Source organism: Sander lucioperca, chromosome 11 (genome assembly GCF_008315115.2).
Source record: "Sander lucioperca isolate FBNREF2018 chromosome 11, SLUC_FBN_1.2, whole genome shotgun sequence".
Classification (NCBI taxonomy): domain Eukaryota; kingdom Metazoa; phylum Chordata; class Actinopteri; order Perciformes; family Percidae; genus Sander; species Sander lucioperca.
This window is the reverse complement of record NC_050183.1, coordinates 4,778,263-4,796,823: the sequence shown is the minus strand read 5'-3', so window position 1 is coordinate 4,796,823 and position 18,561 is coordinate 4,778,263. Positions and strand designations below refer to the sequence as shown.

The following is an 18,561-nucleotide window of genomic DNA, read 5'->3' as shown; positions in this document are numbered from 1 at the left end:
AACTGCAGATAAAACAACATGCACCGATAATTAAAAGTAATGAACCTATACTGCTTACGGCAGTAGGCAAATTCGCCAAAATCATGTCAACCAGTCCCAAAAGTTAGACTAACTTCAAGTAAGCACCGCCATCTGAACTGAAAGCTGGTATTGAAACAGGGTGTAGCCTGACTTTGGTTTCTAAGGGGGAATACCCTCTGTCCTCCGCACCACACCCACCCACACAAAAGGTTCCGCCTGTCAACCATTATGCTATACTTCCGATCAAAATTAGATTTAGATGTTTATATAATCAAAATAAATCGTGAAAAACAATGTTTTTATTCCATCAAGTTTACATATTTTTTAATGCCTTTGAACATCGAAGTTCATGCTTTTTCATGCCAGTTCATGCCTGAATTTTCACAAAATCTATTTAATTACTTTTCATGCTTTTTAATGACCCGGGAAACCCTGGTCCAACAGTCTAAAACTCAAAATTAAAAATATTTTTATGTCAATAGACTAATTGACTTATCCTTTCAGCTATACCTACAATACAGTGGCACTCATAAGTTTATGAACCCATGCTAAAGTTGACTAAGAAGAGGAATACAAAAAAAAAAAAATCTTTTGGAAATTGATCTTAATGCCTTAATTAAAAAAATGAGGAAAAATCCAACCTTTAAGGACACCAATTTTCTTTGTGAATGAATAATGTATCGTAAATAAATAAATGTTCTTCCTTAAAATACAGGGGGCATAAGTAAGTACACCCCTATGTTAAATTCCCATAGAGGCAGGCAGATCTTTTATTGGCCGCAGATTCCAAACCAAAACGGGTCCGAAGATTTTCCAAATGTCTCCGGTTTAGGGGCTCGGAAACGCCAGAGCAGGAGGAACAAGAGGGGGAAACGCCATAAAAAGGCCAGTTATTTCATGGATCCAGGATACTATGCATCCTGATAAAGTTCCCTTCGCCTTTGGAATTAAAATAGCCCCACATCATCACATACCCTTCACCATACCTAGAGATTGGCATGGGGTACTTTCCATAAAATCATCTCTGAATGCAAATCAAACCAGCTATTAGGCTAACTGAAATAAAACCATCCAATCTCTAGGTATGGTGAAGGGTATGTGATGATGTGGGGCTATTTTAATTCCAAAGGCCAAGGGAACTTTATCAGGATGCATAGTATCCTGGATTCATGAAATAACTGGCCTTTAAAAATAGAAATCTGTAAAATACATTATTCATTCACAAAGAAAATGTGTGTCCTTGGATTTTTCCTTATTTTTTTAATTAAGGCATTAAAGCACCCATATTATGCTCATCTTCAGGTTCATAATTGTATTTTAAGGTTGTACCAGAATAGGTTTACATGGTTTAATTCTAAAAAAAAACACCCTATTTTTGTTGTACTGCAGTGCTCTCTCTCACTGCTGCAGATCCTCTTTTTACCTGGTCTCTGTTTTAGCTACAGAGTGAGACCTCTTTTCTTCTTCTTCTTCTGTACTATCTTTGATTGCACTCGCACATGCGCAGTAGCTCAGATGTAGATCATGTCAGCTAGCTAGCTCCATAGACAGTAAAAGAGGCTGTTTCTACAACTTTGGTCAGGATTAGCTGGGAGACTTCTAAATGAGGGCGCACATGTAAGTAGTTCTTTTGTAGATTATGGTGAACTTTTGCTTGTTGTAGCATTGCTTTGCTATTGAGAACGAGATAGCATGCTAGCGTTAGCATTAGCATGCATACGCTAACACTATGAGCTAATGGTTGTGGTTAGCCTGCTCGTTTCGGCTTGTGATGTCACAAGCCGTGCCGATTTTGAACAGCTCACCCAGAGACTGAAGGCAGGACACATTCAAAAACTGTATCTCACTCTAAACAGCATGGATGGATTTTTTTCAAAGTTTGTATGTGTGTGGAAGCACCAGAGACACAAGAGAACACCCCAAATCCCAGAAAAAGTGTTTTTTTCATAATATGGGCACTTTAAGATCAATTTCCAAAAGATGATTTTTTTATTCCTCTTTTTAGTCAACTTTAGCATGGGTTCATAAACTTATGAGTGCCACTGTAAATAGCATTCCACTCCACAAACTCCCAAAAGCCAGTTGAATGCTACCCTTTCTGCATTAAATAGCAGATATACAAATTAAATGAGTAACTGGTTTAAAAAAAAAAAAAAAAAAAAAAAAAAGGCCAAATATAACAAGAAAAGGACATTCTTCTCAGAAAAGCAGAGATAAAAACAGCAGCGAACATTGGACAGGTGGTGAGACAAAAAGATTTAAATGGGATGCCCATGTTGCTTTTTGTCTGCTGGATATAGCAAACAGAACTTGATAAGCCACACTATTAAGTTACAGCAGGTTCATGGGGTGTGTTTTGCATTTTGAATGATCTCTAAATGAACAGACTAAAGCTTGCTTAACATAATGTTAAACTATTCCCTCCAAAAAAGCTTTCAACCCTCAGTGTCAGATCTAATATATTGTGTAACAAAGGTGAAAGAGGGAGGCAAAATGAGAAATGACTTGTATGTTTAACGTTTACAGATTGAATTTCTCCACCAAAGTCCAACAAGAATCAAGTGGTTTGAGAGTTTATACAGTGGACCCTGCTGTCATGTCTGTGTACCATAGCAAGACAGAGCAAATGCAGAACAAATAAAAATCAAAGTCTTCCAATTGATATTCATTGGATGTTTTCCCACTGTTCTGATAGAGATGCCTCTCCAAACAGTAGTTTGGAGATAACGGGCAGGCCTGGCTGTGTTTGCTGGAGTGGTGGAACAGCAGCAAGGGACGGAAGGTCACCGTATTGATATGAACCTTGACAGGTCTTTTTCCTGCCATTGCTTTTTACTATCCAAGACCATGTAGATCCACTGAGAGAAAGATAGCTGCAGTGAGAGAGGAAGAGAAAGAGAAAGAGATGTTGGCTCATGTGTTAGTTGCTAATGGACTGCTATAGTTGTGTGTGATATAGTGTGTGTGTGTGTGTGTGTGTGTGTGTGTGTGTGTGTGTGTGTGTGTGTGTGTGTGTGAGTGTGAGTGTGAGTGTGAGCGCAGAACGATGGGGACTTGGTCCAGGACTGATGAGATGCTTCAGGGATAATGCCAGGCGTGGAGTTGATATGTGATTTGGGAGAAGGCTTTATGCAATTTTTTACTCATTATTCTTAATCACATACTTCAGCGTTTTCTTCACACTCCCTTTCCTCTCACCACCACCCCCATTCTTTCTGCCGCCTTCTCATATCCTCAGTCTGGAGGCTGACAGTGACAAATAGAAGAACACCACAGCAGTATCTCTCCACGCGACTGGAGGGACAAATTATTACAGGTTATTTTCCTCTTCTTTTCAAAAGCCATGGTTATTCATGTGAGACTGTAGAATATACAAAGGCTTTCATTCTAAGATGCTTTATGTCAGTTTATGGATAACGCATTGTTAGCCCACGTTCATTGCTCAGTATTTCCACATGATTACATCCGCCTAATATCTACTTTGTGAGCAGAGTTCTTAAGTTTTACTTCCACAACACTGAACATAGTGTTCAACTGGTAGCTACTTAGGAAGGCAACCGGATCATGTTGAAAAAGGAGCTTTATAAAGTGGAATAGTTGGTTACAGCCCTAGGGGTCTGTTCTTTTCACACTCCATGTCTGGAAGCTTTCAAAACACTTAACATTGATACTGCACATCTGCTTCTAAAATGACTTAATTTCTAATATATTGCATCCATCTGCCATTATTCTACAACTCATACAACAGGAAGGGTGATCATAGTTATTCAGTGTCAAATTATACTTTCTGCATAACTATTAAGCAGCTAGGTTCTTAAATAGTCGGTTTGGTGAAGAGAACATTTCATAAACCTTTTTATTCATCTATTCACAATAGATGTCCCTCAGTGGGCCAGTGAGGGGTAAAGGACAAGTCTGTATTCCTAGGTGTAGGCCCCATCAGGGGAATAACTCATAAACATGTCATCGCTTCTTCAGGGAAGGCGGCTTGCAGCCGAGATGCCACGCTAGACAGGGAACTAGTGGACTGCATAATTTCCTCCGCTGCAACTGACACCTTTTCCATATGTAGGCACTAGACTGGGCTTAAGTGTGATGGCTATGCATCATTATGCCTTGGAAATGGAGGGTGCAAAAGTGCACTAGCAGTGACTGGCTTACATCTGACAGTTGGCCTTGTTTTACATTAGTCACATCAATTCAAATCCTTTCTCTCGACAGAGTTGGAGACCAAGTGCCAAAGACTTCAGTAACTGAGGGAAATAATTCATGAGTCAAAGACTGCTTTGATTTTTTTTTAATGCTTTACAGCTGCTCATGTGAAATAGTGACTTGTTGAGAATAATGTCACATTTTGCAAATATACAGTAAACCCTGTTTTCATACATACGAAGGAAAAAGGGTGGGTTCACCCAATTTACAAAAATGTTTTCTCTCATATCTCTAATGTTTTCAAGCCATGCAGATAGTTTGGGTTTCAGGTCAGTCACTGTAAAATGTAGGAGGAGGAGGAGAAGAAGAAGACTTTTACTGTACCGGACTCTTCCATAAACTGGCCACGCAGCGAGTTTAAGGCCGGAGGAGCCACTGCTGTCAGGCGCAGATCTCTCAGCCTCCCGCTGGATCTGGGTCTGTCAGCGGCGGGCTGCGCTCCCGTCTTATATAGTGGCATCAGTATTAAATTGAGACAGTTTCATAACCGGTTAAAAACTCCTCGTATTCACGTTAAAAAATGTCAACTTCCTTGTTTTGGTACAGTTGGTTTTCCACACCTGAAGCAGAAGGGAGTATGCATGAACTGTACCAGGGCTCAACAGTAATTGAAAAAGAAAAAGTAAACAGATTGAGTCAATTGGCAACCATTTTGTGGCCTCTGGTTGCCCCCTTTGGCAACCACCTGTTCAATATGTGTGTGTTTTTTGTAAATAGAAAAACAAATCAAAACTTACAAAACTGGAAAATCTTATTTCAAAAGAAGTCAATATTTTATTTTGTTGTCTCCATAAAGTTTAAACACTACGTTTGTGCGCAACACAACATTTCAGCTGTTGTGCGACCGATTTCTACACATGCACATTTGCCGTTAAAAAACATACAAGCAACGCAATTTTCTGTTCAAGTTAACGGCACATGTTAAAATCCGGTGCTGATATGGCACCGGTGCCAGGTATCTAGTACTAATTACGTTATCTCACATCTCGTACACTGTTCAGGTCGCTACTTCAGGCTGCAACCGACAGTAATGATACACATGGCGGATCATTTGCACTAACTGTTTTTTGACTCTTTACTACATCTCAGCAGTGATAGACTGTCTAGTCATGTATATTGTGTTGTTACCATATCACTTTTGCATATCCATCGACTTACTTACACCTCACTTTGCGCCGGCTTTGTAATGCCTACTCAATCTGCACTTTATGTAGCCTATTGTATTCTGTATTCTTGTATTGTATTGAATGTGAAACTGTATGTTGTCTTGCACGCTTATGCTTTTCTTGGCCAGGTCGCCATTGCAAATGAGAACCTGTTCTCAACGGCCTACCTGGTTAAATAAAGGTTAAGTCCACTCACCCAGATAAAAAATAATAATTTGTGAAAATCATGAAAATCTTGAAATTGTTTTGGGGACAATGACATTGCTGATAGCTAGCTTGTCTTGTTGTTAAACATACTGTCAAATTGTATTTACTGATTGCCAACTGTACACAATGTTATTGACTTTGAATCTTGCTAGCATAGCGTTAGCTTCCTGGCTCGTAGCTGACTGAGCTGAAGGGTTGTATGAGCTGAGTGGACTATAAATATCTCCCGTAAGGTCCGTCCTATTTACTGGAGCAGTATAAACGTTTGCATTGCATAAGAACATTATGGGATGGGAATGACTATTCCAGGTATTAGTCAAACCCTCAGGTAACATAAATGGTTAAAAAAAAAAAAAAAAGTGATTTGGCAAGTGTGTTAACTAATTTATTTGCTGTGAGTAATTGCCTCCAGAGATCTATTCTTTACACAGGCTGGGGCAACTTGGGCCTTACTGGAAGAGATGCAAGAGCCAATTTTTACATTGCACTGAGCTAGTTTATTTCCCAAGACGCAGATCTCAGACTTAACAATTGTACTTTTTCCTATTAGTGTGACACAGTAGCCAGACAACGGCAGCATTAACCAAAATCTGATATGAGTACTCATTCTACTGTACCCTATGATAATATGCTGACAACGCTAACTTTTTAGCATGAATGTTTCAGTACTTCAGAGCAGATGTAGTAGTTAAATACTGAAATCTCTCACAACACTGGTTCCTACAATGGATCAAAGGCTGCTTAATTTTGTACATTAATTACTGCAGAGGTAATGAAATGGCCCATCACTCTCCTCATAAACCAGTTAACAATGGGGCAAAAGAAACCATCCTTCAGGCACAGGCGTGATTATGTCAAAGCATTCTTAATCATCGGGTCCCATGTTCCTCCCCATTTTGTTTTCTTTCCCTCAGTTGCTTAATGTTTACCACCAGTAAGATGTTTTATTTATTAGTTTTGTCATAAAGTTCTGTTTCACATGAATCTGGCCGCTCATGCATGCAGTATGAGTGTTGAAATTAGCATATCATTACTTGCAATAATTAGGCCAATGATGGCCAGATGTTGAGCGTATGTAGGCAGATAGCTGGGTCTAGCTTTTTATTATAATCCATTAATACTATATAATAAAGTTTTCCTGCTGCCATGAATTGCAGAGCCTTGATGAGTGATATAGCAGACAGATACAAACAAATTCACTTGCTTTGTTGACTCACTGCAGAGCTGTGTATTCAGGGTTAAATGAGTGCAGTGCAAATGAAGTCTTATATCAGGGGCCCATAATCTGATTTTGTATGTCAGAGAGAGAAAAACACATGCAGTGTCATGAGGATGTTCATAGCTGCAGGGTAAGGTGATATGGATTATTCAATCAGACTTTTTTCATCACATCAAATTACTATGTTCAGAGAACCCATAGCAGTGTTGAAGCACAGTAGTTCCACGTACCACAGCACTTCAAGTGAAGAGCCATATCTCTGTTAAAAAGAGAACAGTTAGCTACTTGAGGAGAATCCAAAATAGTTTTCATCTTTGCTCGTTTTTACTGTTAGCTCTGATTATAGGTAAGCAGTATTAAAAGTCAGGATACCTTTAGGACCACAATGAAATATCTCTAATATACAATCAACACATGGAGAAATACTCATTTTGTTGAGTAGCTCAGTTTGTAATTCAGATTTTATTTAGGCAATCTCTGATAGATTTTGACAACTGAGAGCAATCTTCAAGCCCAAATCTTTTGCGGTGGAAGAAATTTGTTCCTAGAGTGAAATATGCCATGTTTTAGGATTACATTTTTTAAGTTCAGTCATAATTGCACAATATGACAATATATACCATGAGTAGGGCTGGGGATCGATCAAACATTTTCAATACTGGTACCAATACCGTGACTTCAATACCGGTTCCTAAACTATACTTTTTTTGATAGCAATTTTATAATACAAAAACAACACAAATTTTTTTATTTATTTTTCTGCTTCTACTGCTACTACGTGAGCTCATCTCTGTGTAACGTAGAGTTTTTCCTGCCTGTCTCTACAACGTGTAACGTTAGACAGCCAATCACAAAGATGATTAGATCTTGGTAGAAGCATGCTGCATGCTTACTGGCTCCCTGGCGCTGATTAGATTTACTCCGTATTGAAATTGAGTATTTAATGATGAGGCATTTTTCGATACGCGATACTTCGCGAAATTCGGTCGGTGCCTTAAAAGTATTGAATTCAGTACCCCTAACCATGAGGTAAAATAAATTTGTCTTGCATCAAAGATTTTGCCATACCTTTAAAATCTACGTTACTATGAGGCCATTGTATGAATTGCAACTGTCATCTCATGCAGTTCTGGAAATCAATAAGCACGACTGCATTTACGACATTAGTGGATTTTTATGACTTTTGCTTAAATATGAGTACCTTGATTTTCTGGTATTTCATATGTTGGATTAGGCATTTCAAGTAATTCCATCCATACACGGTTTACCAATACTTTTTCCAAAAAAAATATCTATCATACAGAGTATATCATGATACAAAAAAATACAATACAAGAATTTATCCACATCACCCACTCCTAATCTTGATTGCAGAGAGAGAGAGAGAGAGAGAGAGAGAGAGAGGTTATAATACGCTATCTGAAGTGAGTTCAATTTAATGACATTGTTTTAGTTTGTTTAACTTTCCCAATGCAGTGACCACAAAGGGAGTGAAACACTGCTGTGTTCCACCCCAGAGTTTCCCGCAGCACTTTGCAGGTTAGGCGGCCCGCCTTAACAACACGCACGTGCCGCCTTAACTGAGCTTTAAAAAAAATATATATGTATATAACCACCGTGTTACTCTGTCCCGTTTGAGTGGCTGTAATGTACAAGTCGCATCAACACAGTCTGTAAGAAACAAGGTAACGGCGGGTTGTCAAGATACCACCAATCACAACGGAAAGAGCATTTGAGGGCGGTGAGTGTAACTGTCATTTATTCACATTTAAAGGGATAAATCGCCATTGTACCGTCGCGTGTGCGTCGGAGTTTGTCAACAAATGTGTGGCAGCTGGGGCATGCCCGGGCAGAGACTGGGTGAGTGGACTTACCGGAGTGTTTGCATATGGCAGGCAGAGATCATTTATATATGTTTCTCTGTCCTGTTCTTCACATCAGTGAGGCTTTCTTCTCTTGTTTCAAAGAAGTGAATACATGACGAAGTGACTGGAAATATCCGTCACCTCTCGCGCGTGGATTCTCAACGTCCCGGCTGCTGCCCGGTCTTTGAGACACAGCTGTTTTTTTTAATCACTACACGTGGTTCACAATACACGGTTAGTTAGCGTAGTTAACACTACACACAGTGAAATTACGTGTCCTGTTTTTATTTCATGCATACTATCTGCTTGAGTGAGTGAAGCTATGGGCTGAGCTCTGTTATCTCAGCGCAGTTTGTTTTGGAGAAGAGTTGTCAGGCAAAGTGGAAGAGCGCGTGTCACGGAGGATAATGGGAGCAATGCCAGTAAAATTGTTATAGCACTTTTAGTGCTAATAGTAGTTTAATAGTTTAATGAGCTTAAAATTACATTGCAACTGTTATTTTGAAGAGCTGGTTATTTATTAATTATATATTATTATTTAAATTTAATATTTAGTGTAGTGTGTAGTACAGAGTCTGCACTGCAGAGATGTATTAATTAAGAGGTCGACCGATAGTGGATTTTACCGATACCAATAGCTAGGTTGGGCCGTATTTGCCGATAACCGATTAATCGACCGATAGTATTTATAACTTATACAGTTGACAAAATACATACATTGTTTCAAAAAAAGTCCAGACGCTTTTGCCAATAATCAAAATAATAATGTCATATTTATTGATATTACACCCACAGCAATGCTACACAAGCATGTGTGTTGTCTAAAACAGTTCTCCTACATATTTGGAGTCATCCAGTGCAAAAATAAACATAATGAGCATTATAATTCATATAAAGGACAAAATCTCAAAACAGTGACGCCATTCTTCTCTGTAGAACGGTTTAGAACCGTCTTCTTCTTCTCAGCTCTCGCGTACTGTGTAATGAATGACAGCGCGCGCCGCTCCAGCAACGGACGCAACCATCGGTATGGATTTTTGCCGATAACGATAGTTCCACCAATCAACTATCGGTGCCGATTAATCGGCAAAACCGATGAATCGGTCGACCTCTAGTATTAATTATATATTTAAATGTAATATTTAGTGTAGTGTGTAGTACAGAGTCTGACAGACCCCCCCCCGTCAGATGGCAGCCCTACCACCTTAACTAACAAATTTTCTGCAGAAAACCCTGCACCCTGAAAAGACGGAAGTGACCTGGACTCAGACAGCATTCTAACTTTATAAATTGCCACATCCCCGCCATTAAGCCCTGCACATCTACCATCATCTGACACTAAACTTGACAGATGAGGATGAAATGAAGTGTGTCAAATGCAGTTACAGTGATCTCATTCAAAATGCATTTCTCTGATAGGACTTATTTCAGTAATATATCACATCTTACTCCTTAGCTTTTCATTTAGTTGTGTTAATATAATGTGCCATTGACAATGGCAGCCAAACAGTAAAATTAATGACTGGGCTGGCATATGTCTTGAATTTGATTAGCAACAACATTAGAGTGCTTCTTTTCTCAAATGCTGCACTTTGTCCTGTCTGAGGGCCATCCCTGCTTGGTCTGTACAATAATGACAATGGTGACTCTATTATTAAGCCAATTTGTCTAAGGAGGCCTATGTCCTAACAATTTGCTCTCATCATATTCAAATCAAAGTTATTATGGGTGCTTAAAATGAAAGCCAACTATGGCTTTCAGTCAGTGCTGAATGCAAGTATTAAGCTATACAAACAAACCTTTGATTACAAGGCTCATTATTTTTGAGATGCACTGAATAATCTGCAGAGAATAATGTAATTCAAGTCCCTAATCTTCCAATTATGTAATATAAATGCAAATTCTTATGGTTAAAGTGACATTGCTCCGGCAGTGTTATACGTATACTTTTATCACTGTCAGCTGCAGTGGATGCTTCCAATATCCAGTGTCCTCTGGAGGCGGGATATTGGTCGCATTGCTCTGTGTACTGAATGGCACTTCCCAAGTCATTCAAAAAGGAGTGAGATTTAAAGGTCACTTTGTGCATATCACCTTTTCAAAAGCTCACATTCACCCTGTATTATTCTGCTCAATGCTTTGCTTTGCAATGGAAATCCTTCCTTTTTCCCTTAAGAAACAAACTTTTTCCTCTCATGAGGAAACATGAATACTGCATGACATACTGGATACAGAGTACAAAATCCCAGCTTCTTTCTCAGAAAATTGTATGGGTATGGTCAGCTGCGGAGTCTCCCATGGACAACGATACAATGATAAATACCCTCATCTAGAGAAAATGTCAATTATCAGCGGACTCAGCAGCAGTGCTGGTGGTCCTCCTGGCACGATAAAGATCTAACATTAATACAGTATGCTTATCTCTGGGAAGACAGCCCCCGAATGATTTTTGAGAGAAACAAGGAAGAAAGGGAACAATAAATTATTTAAACAGAAACAATTCCACCAAAGAGAAATGAAATGAAGTACACCAAAGAAAAAAATAGACATATGACTGCATTTTAGTTCAGTGCCTGCCGGGCATCTAATGTTTCTCATCCATCAGCTCCTGCTCTTGTGCGTACCCTAGCTCTAAACATAACCCAAGGAACATTAATAGATACTTAGAAACATTAAATGAGACCCCGGGTCACTGCCTCTGTGTGTTGGCAAGAACAACACTTAGAACAGATTTTTTAAGTTTGAGGACTTCTAATTAGTCTCTAGAGTTCCTTCTGTGTTCTTCCTCTCATCATATAATATTGGTTTGCTGTACAATAAGGCTAACCAATGGGTGCATGGGAAACTAATGAGCCATTTTAAGAAATGGAAAGGTAAGGACAATTGGCTCAAGCAACACATTTTTACATGCAGTAGGAGAAGGAGATGGATTCTAGAGACAGGTTAGAAGAAAAAAAGAGTAGTCGCAGAAACCACATTTAATTTATTAATGTTAACTTGTTTGTGTACTTCATTTCCTGAAATACATTTCCATTTCTCTCTTAGCTGTTGATGGCCAGCCATCACTATATTGCCATTTCAAGACCAATTGTAAGCTTCTCATGAGGAGAAGCCTTAGGAATGGTGCTGCAAGATGGGGGTCATAATGATCAAAGTGAAATGTTTGTCAACTGAAATCAGTAGCATTAGGGTGCCTGGAAATTGCTATTAATGATCCCCATTGATTCGGCAGCAGTAGTTTAGTGACTGAGCGACTGGTCTTTCAGAACTCCAACAATGATGCTTTCTGGGCCAGTTATCTACTGAGGGGTTACCTTGATTAGAAATGTAATTAGGCCAGAACTGTATTTTTGATCACTGGGTGGGGCCCTGGGTAGGGATGGGTATCGTTAGGATTTTATCGATACCGATACTTAGCGATACTCTTAACGATAGTACTCTCCATAATTTAAAGACATGAAAAGATGTGAAAAGATTCAACAGGTATTTATTGTTTTACTTTTTTGCAGAGTTTCCCCGAGTTTCCTGTTTTCCTGTGAGCAATTGCTTCAAATGTCTGGTCTAACAACTAGTTATCTCTGGTTGTCAGGACAGCTCACACTAAGTTTAGCTGAGCAAAGCCCAGCGATACATTGGTCGAAACCCTGATCTTAGAACTAATTAATGTCACATAAATATCGATAGCAGCATCGTTTATCTAGGCACTTATCAATATTTCAGTACTGACCAGTCAGGAACCGGTACCAATTTAGTACCGGTTCTCGCTACCCATTCCTAATCCTGGGTGAACTGTAATCTACCTGCCTTAAACTGTTAGTAAAAGGAAACAACTTAAGAATAAACTTACTTTACTTAAGAAAATGTCTTTGTATTCGGCATCTGCCTTTTAGGTTTGTGTTGTCTCTCACAGCAGGATAGGTTTACATTTGACAATCACTTTAAGAAAATGAATGTCTAAATGTCATTGACATTAGGGCTGCGCGATATGAGGAAAATATGCGATAACTTTGTTGAATATCGCAATAACAATGTTACTTGCGATAAATAAACAGATATTTAAGTGTATTAAGTTCTGCATTTCTGCTGCTTTCAGTATTCTTCTAAAATACAACAAATTGTTTGTTGAATTTAAAGATTTAGTGCGTAACTTTTTGATATTAACGAACGTCCGTTACATTCTAGCCATTGCCAAATGAGTTGCTACAAAGCTAATTAAGACTATAAGCTCCACACAACTCTCTGTATTTCTCAGTATGGCTATGTTCAGAAACTGGTGTTGTCCGGCGACTTTCGTGCGCAGAAACTTGAGTGAAGATAATTACCTCTTCTGAAGAGCCATCATGTTTTTTGAATCCTCCGTGTCCTCCTTGGCTACTAGCAACTGCGTGGAGGGGAGGGTGTGCGATCACGGAAGGCTTGTATCATGTGGACGCGCCGACAGTTTTGTTGTCATTACTTAGAACTCCTCATGGGGGCGACAGAAACTACGCACTATAGCTTTAAAACAAACGAAAGAAAATAATTTCCAACATTCCGTTACTGTAAAGCACAAACTGAACATTGAATTGAATATAAAAAGGCAACACTAAAAAAAAAAGTTTAGTTCAGGTTTCTACAGTTTTCTTTTAACTAACACAAAAAACATTGTGTTTTTTGCAACATGCCGCAGCCTTTCACGATGTGTATATTGCGGCAGTTGATATCGCGATGATGATTAAAAAAATATGTATTGTTGACTTAACCAAATTAATTATTTCACCCAAAAAAAAAAGAAATGAATTTATTTAGGACTAAAACTAACGATTATTTTCACTGTCGATTAATCCACTCAATACCTCCTAGATTCATAAATTTAGATAAGATAGAACTTTACTTATCCCGAGGGAAATTGCTATGCAGCAGTTGCAGTACAAAAGTAGGAAAGAGTGCAAGTACCTATAGTGCAAATAAAAAAAATGGCCATCACAATTTCCCGGAGGTGAAAGGTGACGTCATCAAACAGTTTGGTTAAATATCACACAGTATATGACAAAGAAAAGCACTGGATCGAAAACAATTCTGAATATTTGACATTTTCACTGGAAAAATTACTGAAACGATAAATCGATCATCAAAATAGTCAAAGAATTTTTTTGTGGACAGACTTATTGTTTCAAAATAAATTTTAAGGAACATTACTGATGTCAGTGATTATAAGTCCAGTGTTTCCCACAGAATTAGTATATATTTGTGGTGGTAGCTGACCCGGGGTGGGGGGTGCACGCACGGAAAGCGGTGCAGACTTCTTATATTAATTGCATAAATATTTTTATACAAAATTCTGCAGGTAACAAATCAAAAAAAATGAATTTAATGGTATAATGCAGTAAGGGAAGGGGGCTTTCGCATCTGACTACACTTGACAACAAAGTCAGGAGCATGTTTTGCTCCTCAGTTGAAAAATGTAGCAGCGACTTACAAAAGGTAACTGCCATAACTGTTGTAGCTAATTTGTACAATAACACAATAGTGTTATGAATACAAAACATTATGAAGTGTAATGTCTATTTTGAAATACTGATAAATAAATTGTCCGTGATGTAGTCTCTAAAAGTAGATATCTCTGATTCTTCCTTTCAGCAGTATATCCCATGACAGTTGTCAATCATGACTCAAATATAACATTGTTCATGTCAGTGTGGTTCTGCATACATCAGGAGGCAGAGTACATTGCATACAGTGCTAGACGTAGGGGTCTGATTCCCAGCGGTACCACTCATGCGAAGAAAAAAAAGTGCATTCATTCTTGGTACTTTTAGCTCTCTAGGGGAAATGCCCTCAAAATATGTTAAATAAAGGCTCAGTGGTTTTTTTTATTTATGGAAAGTTTTGTATAATGCACAACTGAATTAAACAGACATCTGAATAAAATACAAGCAAAGCATCTCAAATTTGTTGTCTACACATGCCGATAGTTTTTTTTTTTTTTCTTTTACGTGGGACATAACCACTTAAAACTGTTAAGCAACACCATATCAATCCTTCTACTATTTCTACAACTTGCTGATCTGTGCCTTAATCCACTCCACTGTGGCGCACATACTTTTCTGACTACATCTGTATGTCATCATTTAATATCCATTACATTTCCTAATAGAAAAGCATTGGCAGCTTCTTTTCCTGACTCGCGTTGCTTCCGCTGGGCAGAAAATTGGTGAAGTTGGAAGAACTGTTCTCATCAGTGTGGAAACTTTTTCTCAACAGGGTATTGTATCTCAGTAAATCCCAGAAGTTAATGACCACTGTGCCACAGAGGGTTGCTCTGTTTTTCACCAGATGCTAAATTTTTGGAATTCCCCAGATTCTAATGTGCACCAGAACAGCAGTTTTCCAGCTCGAGTCCCAGGCAGCATGTAGCATCTCATTAGCTCCGGTCACTGATCGAGTGTGACAGACATGAAACCTGACACATGCTGCAGACCTCCACTATACATTTCATCTGGTTTCCCATAATGCTTGAAAAAAATGTCTTTCTGCATTTGTAATTATTTTTCTTCCTTGGCCCTTGCCTCAGATATGTCCTTTTATTGTTATTCTTTTCCACTTCCATTATTTAGCATCTTTCAATAACTTTTTTTTTCTCATTGGAAGAGATGTTTTGAAATCTCGCACAGATGAGAAAGTTTCAAGTCAAGCAATTATGCCACAAAACTGCAGACATAAGCCACACTGGAATCATAAGAGTATGTTTATTCTGACTTAATCCTTTTTCCTTTAAGATCAAAGTGCACCTAACCCATGTGCTGCATGTTTTTCTGTAATGCTTAATATATCTTAAGGGCCTCTTATATTTATATGCATTATATAAATTATAAATTTTATAAACATTTACATATAGTAATTGTTTAAAGACTAACATAAAATTTCAAAAGGTGACATGGCATGCCAGAAAAAAACTTCCAACTTCAATTCCAACGTACAGCGGGTCCATAACAGAAACGAAATACTAGCCAAAAGACTGTAAGAAGTTCCTACTGCAGTACTTGTTGCAGGATTAACATGGCACTGGCATGCACGAACACACACAGGCCAAAATCACACACGTGCGCACACACACAAAGGCGCAGACTATTATTACTGCAGCCAACTGGCCCTTGAGCGCCACTGCGAACGGACCGCAGAGGAGGCTCTACTTTCTCTGCTCTTTGCCTTCGCCCCCTCAGCACTGACAGCTGCTTCCTAACGAAGCCCACTCTCTTCCAAGCCGACCCTGTGATAATGAGGCTCTGCCCAGAACTGCAGGCAACCAGGGAGCAATGTCAACAGCTCGGAGCTGACCTCCTGAACGGGCTTGCTTCCCCTCGTTCACCGAGAGAGCGAAAGCTGCACCTCATTGTTTGGGTGGAGAGCGGATCCTTGCCTCGGGGAATTGCCCATGTCCAAAACTAAAACTGAGCTGAAACAGTGTTGAGGCTTCATGTGCATACGTGCGTATTCATCAATGTACGCACTCCAGCGAGACTGCACATGTAGACAGGCACACACACACACACACACAATGTAGAAGAGAATTACAAGTGATATATCCATGTCATAGAAAAGAGGATTTTAACAGTGGTAAATCTCAGTTTTACTACAAATTTAAACATACCAGAGAATCTGCAGACCTCACCTGCATAATATTTTGTATCAACAATGAATAAATCAAACCAGTGTTGACAGAAAGGAACCAACCGGAGGCAAAAATCTCCATGGAGCAAAAACCATTTGTATTATATGTGCATATGGAATGACGGACAATGTCAAATTCATCCTTTATGCATTAATCATGCAGGTGCTGCAGATGATTCCTGTTAATGTTTCTCAGGACTATCACATTTAGATATCTTAACAAAACTACTTGTTTGGAGAATTTCTTGTAATGACTAATAGCTGAAAAAAGAAACTTGAATTATTCAGTTTCTCTTGGGATGGTGCAGCTGCAGTAACAAAAGCATGTAGTCCTAATAAAAAATTGGGACCTCAGCGGCTTCATCTGTTCAAGACAGAAATTAATAGAACAACTCTAAACAACGCACAGTGTGTGACATATTGTAAGTATATCTTTCCAATGCATCCCTTGGTGGAGAAGACCCTTTAAAAGACCAGTCTGTGTTTGCTTTGGTAGTAACACAAACCCAACATTAATCACACTGGATAAGCTCTGCAATCGACAACAGACACCCTCTGTAATGAATAAGTCAACTAATCTGTGCCAGCTTACAAACTAGAATAAGAGCAGCCGAGGGATAACTGCACAGAAAATGGAGTAAATAAGGATTTTCAACTCAGCAGAGTGTCTGGTGAAATTAAAGTCTCGCCAAACTCTGTAGTACTTTCATAGAATTAATTGACTCAGTAAAAGTTAGGAATCTACCAAAAACAAAACCATGTCCTGCTTAACTTTGGTGGCAGTGCTTTGTTAAAAAACACCAAAAGTTTAGTCGATTAAACCACCAAAGACAAAATATAATCAAAGCATTTTGCAGGTTGGTGTAACAAATCAGATCCCATGTTAATATTGCCCCTATTTTTTGGCTTTACACTCAAAGCTGACATGAAATGTCCACACAAGCACAAGGATTTATAGATACTGTAGGCTTCAAGACTGTTGAAAAGGAAGGAATAACCAGGCTGCTGCATGAGCATTGAGCAAGGAACTAAGACCAAACCAGAACCAACTAAATTGAATGCACAATGAAATCAAGCATCAACACATCACATAAAGCAAAAGACAAGTACCTTGTACAGTCAACGCATTGCTGCCTTATTAAATCAAATATTCAACACCACGGACAACGACAATCATGACAAAATGTGGGAAAACAAGACAGATGCAGATGTGTTTGATGAGCAAATGTATCTCCAACACAACATAAGCACAACACTGCAAGGGGTAACGTTAACATTCAAGTAAAATAAAAAAATAAGGGGCCGTTCGGTATTTATGGAATGGACCACCGGAGGAAAATAGGGGAGGGTCATGTCTTTTTATTTTTTGTTGAGGGGAGGATCATCCAACATTTTTTAGTCTGGGCAGGGGGGGGGTCACCCAACTTTTTTATTCATGAAAAGTGCAAAATTTCAAAGTGGCTTGTTTGGTGCATATTTATCCATGTAGCTCTCAGTCTCGGCCCCCTAGCAGATGGTCTGACCGCATACGCGGATATGGCTGGGGGGGCAGGAGGAGCACTGCCCCCCTGGTGGCTCAAACGGGTAAATGCATTGTTTAATAAATGAGTGGAATAATTACGTCTGGCATGACCAGATATTTTATAAATATCTTAAATAACACAAAACAACTAAATGGTGATAGGTAATACATCAGAGTTCATATACTGCTTTAGTAAAAAAAATATTACCTGGCTGACGATGGGAGCAGCAGAACGCAAAAAACAAAACTTATTGTTGCACTAGTCTGGACATCTTGCCATGCCAACCTTGCAATAAAGGTTTCCTAAATGCCACGTATACTAATTGATTGCGGGTTTTGTGTAGATTTGGACTTGTATACGTTTATTCCACTTTGTTTAAATGGCGAAGTGGAGAGGCCTCGTTCACCTGTTTGGAGCTGGCTGGTGAATGTGACACGCGTAGGCCTTGCTGGATACACCGTGACTCTGTTTGTGGATCTACTTATCTCTGTGGATTACTTTTTTTCCGTGTCATTGGATTACGGCAAAATACGGATCTTTTTTCTTAACGTGTCTTAACGTTTTATGGTGAGTTTGGAGAAGCATCTCAACAGACTGTAGGTTGAACACGGATTGTTCACTGTTACATTTTAATTGAATTTAAGTGTCGGGGCATTCGGCCACCATCTGTCTATTGCGTTCCAAAACAGCCGTGCCGC

General features: G+C 39.0%; 1 long non-coding RNA gene across 1 annotated transcript; it reads left to right on the top strand.

Moving 5' to 3' along the window:
- The first annotated feature begins 242 nt into the window (after positions 1 to 242).
- On the top strand, positions 243 to 6,304 carry LOC116055387. The gene is made up of 3 exons (XR_004106276.2): positions 243 to 456; positions 1,344 to 1,346; positions 6,292 to 6,304. It is a non-coding gene; the product is annotated as an uncharacterized LOC116055387 (long non-coding RNA).
- The last annotated feature ends 12,257 nt before the right edge of the window (positions 6,305 to 18,561 follow it).